This window comes from Chiloscyllium plagiosum, unplaced genomic scaffold, assembly GCF_037043375.1.
Source record: "Chiloscyllium plagiosum isolate Xiang-an unplaced genomic scaffold, Cpla_swu_hap1 HiC_scaffold_27, whole genome shotgun sequence".
Classification (NCBI taxonomy): Eukaryota; Metazoa; Chordata; class Chondrichthyes; order Orectolobiformes; family Hemiscylliidae; genus Chiloscyllium; species Chiloscyllium plagiosum.
Window position 1 is genome coordinate 74981914 of NW_028270165.1, and position 7793 is coordinate 74989706.

Genomic DNA, 7793 nt, shown 5'->3' on the forward strand with positions numbered 1-7793 from the left:
CAGGAGAGTCGCCGTTTCGAGCATAAGCTCTTCATTCCTGATACTTTCCCAGCACCACACCTTTCGACTCTGATCTCCAACATCTGCAATCCTCACTTTCTCCTAGACTGATGTGGGATGCCAAGGAGCTATTCCCACTAAGTGAGAGAAGCAATGATTTGTGTTTATGGGGAAGCTGCCTGAACACAGCAGGAAATGAATACGACCTTTGTTTCAATGGCAGCATTTATTGCCCGACCCTAGCTGTCCCTGAGAAGGTGGTGGTGAGCTGCTCTCTTGAACCACTGCAGCCCATCTGCTGTAGTTGGACCCACACTGCTGTTAGGTAGGGAATTCCAGGAATTTGACCCAGCGACACCTCAGGAACAGCGGTGTGTTTGCGACTCAGGACGGTGAGTGCCTTGGAGGAGAACTTTCTGGTAAGTCCCGCCTGTGGGGCACTGTATATTAAATTGGTTTTTGGAGCAGGGAGATGGACTAGGAGCTTGCTCTGTTCACCCCACACATCGGCCTGGTATTGCAGTATCTCTGGGAATGGTGTACCCAACATCACCAAAGTTAAAAGCAGATTTATTCATCTTTTGCAGTAGTGATTTCAGTGAAGTGTTACTTTCTGTTAGGTTCACACGTTTGCCCCACACTTCAGCAAAGGTCAAATGGTTGTCCAACTCTCCAGATGCCTGAAATTTCGTGGTTATAGTCTTGTACAAGCAAGACATGCCTGCGGTTTGTTTGCTGGATAAACTCAAACCCCCATGTTTGTTTCTTCATACGTTACTGTACAGAATCAAACTGCTTCATAGAATCTCTACAGTGTCCAAACAAGCCATTTGGACCAACTAATCCACACCGAAGAGTATCCCATCCAGACCCTTTTCCCTACCCTATTTGACTACATTCTCCCCTGACTAATGCCACCCTAGCCTGTACACTATGGGCAATTTAGCATGGCCAGTCCACCTTAACATGTACATCTTTGGACTGTGGGAGGAAACCAGAGCATCCGGAGGAAACCCACGCAGACACTGGGGGGGAGAATGTACAAATTCCACACAGACACGGTCGCCCGAGGGTGGAATTGAACCTGGGTCTCTGGCGCCGTGAGGCAGCAGTGCTAACCGCTGAGCCACTGTGTCAGCCATAGCTGGGGAAGGCTAGTGGTTACACTGATGACGGGAAGGGGGTGTAGTGAATCGAGTACTGGAGTCAGAGCCGAGAGGGAGAGGGAAAAGGGATAGGCAAACAAAGAGGTAGGTGTTGGGAAGCCAATAGAGAGGGCCTGATGCTAAGTCGGGTGTTAATGAGAAGTGGGAATAGTTGTGGGAGGGTTTGGCTGCATTGGGAGTAACCCATTCAATGCAGGACCTGGGGGAAGAGGAGATGCTGGACATCTTAAAACGTAAAAGTATTCTTTTCACTGTATCTTGATCCAGGTGAGAATAATTATTCAAATCTCTCTCTCTCACTCTCTTCCTCGCTTTCTCTCTTCTTTCTCCCTTCTCTCTCTCTCTCCTGTCTCTTCCTTCTCTTTTTTGTGTTCTTTCCCCCTTCTCTCTCTCCCGGAGTCTCTTTCTCTCCCTCTCCCTCTCTCCTTCCCAACCTTGAATTCTCTTTCTCTCTCTCTGTGTTCTGTCTCTCATTCTCTTCTATCTCTTCCTTCCCCCTTCTCTCTCTATCTCTCTCTCTTTGACTCACTTCTCTTCCCATCCCTCTCTCCAAGAATGCATTGATAAATTCCCTGTAATGAAAGGGGCCTGGGCTTGCTGTTGATAAATTGGGACTGTGCAAGTTGCTGGGACAGCGGAGCTGACAGGGAGAGCGCGGGCTGAATGGCCGCCTTGAGGCGCTGCAGCACTCAGCTGGGTTCAGTCAGGCGCGTTCCACAGAGACCCCGCCCCCGGTGAACAGCTGATTGGTCCCTGAGCCTCATCTGCATGACCGTGAAACCGACTGGATCGGAAACGGATCAACTGCTGCAAAGCGATCTTCTGATCGAGTTGGAAATCCTGGGACAGGGGTTATAACAGTGACAAAAGGTCCAGCAGTCAGTGGCAAAAACTTTGAACACAGTCAGGTCGATTGTAAAGGCAGAGGGCAACGGTGACCAGCATGGGTCGCAACAGTTGTGGTATCGCTTCTCGGCCTCTTGGCTAAGAACAATGTGTAGTATCTGTTCTTATCAGTTTAATATCTGATATTCCCCATGTGGGGAGCTGTGTATTGAATTGATTTTTGCAGCAGGGGGATGGACTAGGAGCTTGCTCTGTTCACCCCACACATCGGCCTGGTATTGCAGTATTTCCAGGAACGGTGTACACACCATTACCAAAGTTAAAAGTAGATTTATTATATTTCACTGGGGTATCGCTTCTCGGCCTTTTGGCTAAGATCAAGTGTCTGTTCTTATCAGGACAGGGGTCGAGTTGCGAGTCATCAGAGCTAGTGGAGATCATCGCTGGATCGTGATTGGACGTTGGAGGATCGTTTGGTTGTGCTGACCTGCTATTGGTGGATCTTCATGCTGGCTTCGGCCTAACGCCAATTCAGGGACCAGCCAACCTCAGAGCAATGGCCTCAACAGCTGTGCGCAGCCCTGGGCAGGGGGTTTGAAACACCGTCCGGGTGTCTGTTAAGAAGGTGGAGGAGCGGACACCAGTCGATCGGACGGTGTTCGTCAAGAAGGTGTTGTTCGAGTGCTGTGGATTCGCCGCAGCAGACGTGTACTGCCTGCAGGATTTCCCTGGGGCAGGCTACTTCGATGTCACCTTCAGGAGTGTGAAGCAATGTGAGCAGCTCCTGAAGGTCTTCAAGGAGAAGGAAGGGGAGCCGCTGTTCTCCATCTTGTCGGCGGTCCCCTTGTGTGTGCTTCCTGCACAGAGGAGCCGGGTTGTTACTATCCACATGTACAACCCCTACGTGCCAGCAACTGATGTCCTGACGTTCCTGGGAAGATATGTGCAGGTCGAGGGTCAAAGCACCGACGTGGTTGACCCTTTCGGGATCTGGACCAGCAAACGACAGGTCAAGGTAACCCTGAGGGTGGACGCCAGCGGGAATATCCTCCACCCACCCTCCAGCTTTGCTATCGGAGGGAGCAGAGGGTACCTGACTTATGCAGGGCAGCCGAAAGTGTGCCGAACCTGTGGGAGGTCAGGCCACATGGCGGCGGACTGCAAGGTCACGATCTGTCGCAATTGCAAGAAGGAGGGCCACCCGACCAAAGACTGCAAGGAGGAAAGGAACTGCAATCTGTGCGGGGAGGCGGGCCACGTGTACAGGGCCTGCCCAAGACGAGGGGCCGCCACCTATGCGCAGATGGCCGGAGGCGGGCCACAAAAGGAAGGCAAGGCACCGCAAACCGGCAAGGGAATGGTGTCAGGAGGCACGCGACAGGAAGGACAGGCCGGAGCAGAGCAGATGACAGTTACCGGAGAGGTACAGCTGCCGAGCGAAGCTCCGACAGGACAGGAGGAGGAGGCGGAGAAGGGAAAGAAGGAGGCAGAGGAATGGACCGTGGTGAAAAACAGGAAGAGGAAAACCCACCCGGTCACCAAGACCTCCCAGAAAAAGGGGAAAAGGCAGCTGCAGGTGGAAGACACGGACAGCTCTTCGGAGAGTGAGGACGGAAGAAAGGAGGGTCGTCACCAAAAGAAGAGGCAGAGCGCTGCGAGGAGAAAGGAGAGCAGCAACTGCCAACCAAGGGACGAGCCTCCTGAGGAAATGGGAAACCACCACCCCCCACCAGGTGAAAGCCAGGAGGGCCCCACTGCCCCACAGCTCCAGGTCACTGGGAGCAGCGACCCTCTGACAGCCCCGCTGTCAGATATAGAAACAGACAGCGTGGACCCTGGTCTCGGCCCGATGACACCGGAGCGGGCAAATGGGCCGAGTGAGGAACTGGACAGCTACCTCAGCCCAGCGAGGGTCCAGCAGTTTGCGCACTGCATGGGGATGCAGACAGCTACCCCAGAGGGGCAGGACCAGCAGCAATCGGACATGGGTAACCTTACAACCTGTTAACAAAATGGGGTTTAAAATTGCAACCATCAATGTGCGCAGTATAAAATCTGCTGCGCGATGTGTTTCAACTCTGGCCTTCCTGGCCAACGTGAAAGCTGATGTCCTGTTTCTGCAGGAGTGTGGGATACCGCACCTCAGCAGCTACAGGAGATGGTCGAGCTTGTGGGCCCATGGGCCGTCAGTGTGGTCGGGGGGCAACGATAACCGCTCCTCGGGCCTGGGTATTCTGTTACGGGGAGGCAACTTCACCATCTCCGAGGTTAAGGAGGTGGTGGGCTGGCGCCTCCTCGTTGCTGATGTTACATACAGAAACGCTCCTGTGAGACTAATTAATGTGTACGCCCCAGCGGGTAAGAGTGAACGGTTGGCCGTCCTGCAACAGCTTCCACTGTTGCTGGCTACGTCCAGGCCGGTCATTCTGGCCGGAGACTTCAACTGTATCATCGATGCAGATGGACGATCCGGCGGGGGGGACAGTAAACTGGACGCCACGTCCAGAGCCCTGCTGGACACGGTCAAAGACGCCAAGCTGCACGACGTCTTCAGCACCCCTGCAGACGGAGCGCAGCGTAGATATACATGGTCACGGGCAGACGGGTCTATCCGCTCAAGGATAGATTAACTGTTTGTGTCCCGAACGTTCTCGGTCAGATCCACCGACGTCAAGCCGGTGTTCTTCTCTGACCACTGCCTCCTGCTGGCCGACTGTCACCTACAGGACGAGCAGCGGGCTGGTAAGGGAACGTGGAAACTGAACACCAAGCTGTTGACCCCGGGAAACATTGAGGAGCTCAAGAGGGATTACGCAGGTTGGAGAACCGTGAAGTCCCTCTTTGAGTCTCCAGCAGACTGGTGGGAAACAGTAAAAGGGAACATCAAGAGGTTCTTCATCCTCAAAGGTGTTCAGGAGGCGAGAGAGAGACGGGGAAAACTGTCCCAGCTCCAGGAAAGTATGCAGAACCTGCTCCTGCTGCAGACGTTGGGGGTCGATGTCACGGAGGACCTCAAGGAGGTGAAGGGCCAGCAAGCCTCGCTCTTTGCCTCGGAGGCCTCCAAGATAATCTTCCGGTCCAGGGTCCGCTCGGTGGAGCAGGACGAGACGTGCTCACGTTTCTTCTTCCAGAAGGTGCACAAAGAGAGCTCCGTGCTCAGCAGCCTGAAGGAAGAAGATGGCTCGGTAACGTCATCTCAGGCTGACATCATGAGGATCAGCAAATCCTTCTATGCCAGTCTGTATGACTCGAAGCCAACCGACAGCGCGGCCTCCCAGTCGTTCCTGTCCTCTATCACGGAGGTCTTAGACGACGGAACACGAGAGAGGCTGGACCAGCCGCTATCTCTGGATGAGCTGACCAAGGCCCTCGAGTCCTTCGAAAAGAATAAAACTCCCGGAAGCGACGGCTTACCGGTCGAGCTCTATTCCGCTCTTTGGGACTTGATTGGCCGGGACCTGCTGGAGGTGTATGTCAGTATGCTTCGGGCAGGTACCATAAGTGAATCCATGAGGAAAGGCATCATCACCCTCATCTACAAGCAGAAGGGGGAGAGGGAAGAAATTAGAAATTGGAGACCGATCTCACTGTTAAACACAGACTACAAAATCTTGTCAAAGGTCATCGCCAACCGGGTCAGGTCTGCTCTGGGATCGGTGATTCACCCTGACCAAACCTGTGCTGTACCGGGCAGGAAGATCGCTGAGAGTCTCGCACTCCTCAGGGATACGATCGCCTACGTGCAGGACAGGGGGGTGGACACCTGCCTCATCAGCCTGGACCAGGAGAAAGCCTTTGACAGGATATCGCATACATATATGAGGGATGTCCTCTCCAAAATGGGTTTCGGGGAGGGAATCGCTAATTGGATCAGACTGCTCTACACCAACATTGTCAGTGCAGTCTCAATCAATGGGTGGGAATCAGATAGCTTCCCAGTCAGATCTGGAGTCAGGCAGGGCTGCCCTCTCTCTCCTGCCTTGTTTGTGTGTTGCATAGAGCCATTTGCCGAGTCCATCAGGAAGGATGCGAGCCTGAAAGGGGTGACTATTCCTGGCAGCGGGGGCCTGCAGGTTAAGGCCTCCCTGTACATGGATGACGTCACCGTTTTCTGCTCGGATCCGCTGTCCGTGCACAGACTCATGTGCATCTGTGACCAGTTCGAACGGGCCTCGGGGGCCAAGGTAAACCGAGGCAAGAGCGAGGCCATGCTCTTCGGGAACTGGGCCGACCAATCCTCTATCCCCTTCACCGTCAGGACTGACCACCTGAAGGTGCTGGGTATTTGGTTCGGGGGGGCTGGGGCGTGCACCAAGACCTGGGAGGAGCGGATCAGGAAGGTGAGACAGAAACTGGGCAGATGGGAGCAACGGTCGCTCTCCATCGCGGGTAAGAACCTGGTCATCAGGTGTGAGGTACTCTCAGTATTGTTATACGTGGCACAGGTCTGGCCTATCCCCAGAACCTGTGCTGCCGCAGTCACCCGGGCCATCTTCCACTTCGTGTGGAGATCAAAGATGGACCGGGTCCGAAGAGATGTAATGTACAAAGACCGGTGCAATGGGGGAAAAAACACACCCAATGCCACCCTCACCCTGATGGCCACCTTTGTGTGTGGCTGCATCAAGCTGTGCGTGGATCCCCGGTACGCAAACACCAAGTGTCACTACGTACTGAGGTTCTACCTGTCCCCGGTGTTGCGAAGGATGGGCCTGGCCTCGCTGCCGCGGAACGCTCCGAGTAGTTGGACCGTTCCGTATCACCTGTCCTTCGTGGAGAAATTTATCAAGAAAAACACCTTTGACCACAAGTCCATCAGGAAGTGGTCAGCACGTAGTGTCCTTGAGACCCTTCGGGAAAAGGAGAGGGCGGATCCTGTCGAGCGGTTCCCTGAGCAGACTGTCAAAGCCATTTGGCAGAATGCCTCATCGCCAGAACTTTCCAACAAGCACCAAGACATGGCTTGGCTGGTGGTGAGAAGGGCTCTGCCTGTGAGATCATTTATGCACGCCCGGACTCTCTGCCGCACCGCACGCTGCCCTCGAAGCGGCTGCGGGGGGGACGAGACTGTCACACACCTCCTTCTGGAATGTGCCTATGCAGAGGAAGTCTGGAGAGGAATGCAGTGGTGTCTGTCGAGGTTCGTCCCGAGCAGTGCTGTGACGCGGGACTCCGTGCTCTACGGCCTGTTCCCCGGGACGCACACCGAGACGAACATCAACTGCGCCTGGAGGATCATCAACTCGGTGAAGGACGCTCTCTGGGTGGTCCGAAACCTGTTGATCTTCCAGCTGAAGGAGTTGACCCCGACTGAGTGTTGCAGACTGGCACATTCCATGGTCCAGGACTACGTGTTGAGGGACGCGCTGAAGCTTGGGGCAGCTGCCGCCAAGGCGCGGTGGGGAAAGACCACCGTCTAACATCTGCCTGCCTAATGAAGAACAGGGGGCCCACACAGTCATTTGGGCTCCGCTGGCGTCTGAGCTCAATGTAATCGCACTAACCTGTGAATATGAATGATTACCCTGTTTCGATACGTAAAGAAATGGAATGTTCACAGAATGATGACATGTCCAATTGTATAGATTAAATATATATGAATAAAGTATATTTTTGAAATAAAAAAAATCTGTTCTTATCAGTTTAATATCTGATATTCCCCCATGTGGGGAACTGTATATTGAATTGATTTTTGCAGCAGGGGGATGGACTAGGAGCTTGCTCTGTTCACCCCACACATCGGCCTGGTATTGCAGTATTTCCAGGAACGGTGTACAAACC

At 53.8% G+C, this 7793-nt stretch overlaps 1 non-coding gene and 2 pseudogenes across 1 annotated transcript; all 3 read left to right on the top strand.

Annotated features, from left to right (window-relative positions):
- Nucleotides 1-412: 412 nt before the first annotated feature.
- LOC148144585 (U2 spliceosomal RNA) lies at nucleotides 413-548 on the top strand (annotated as a pseudogene).
- A 1582-nt stretch (nucleotides 549-2130) lies between these two features.
- Nucleotides 2131-2321, top strand: LOC148144586 (U2 spliceosomal RNA). Its single transcript, XR_015751765.1, has one exon. It is a non-coding gene; the product is annotated as a U2 spliceosomal RNA (small nuclear RNA).
- A 5298-nt stretch (nucleotides 2322-7619) lies between these two features.
- LOC148144587 (U2 spliceosomal RNA) lies at nucleotides 7620-7793 on the top strand (annotated as a pseudogene).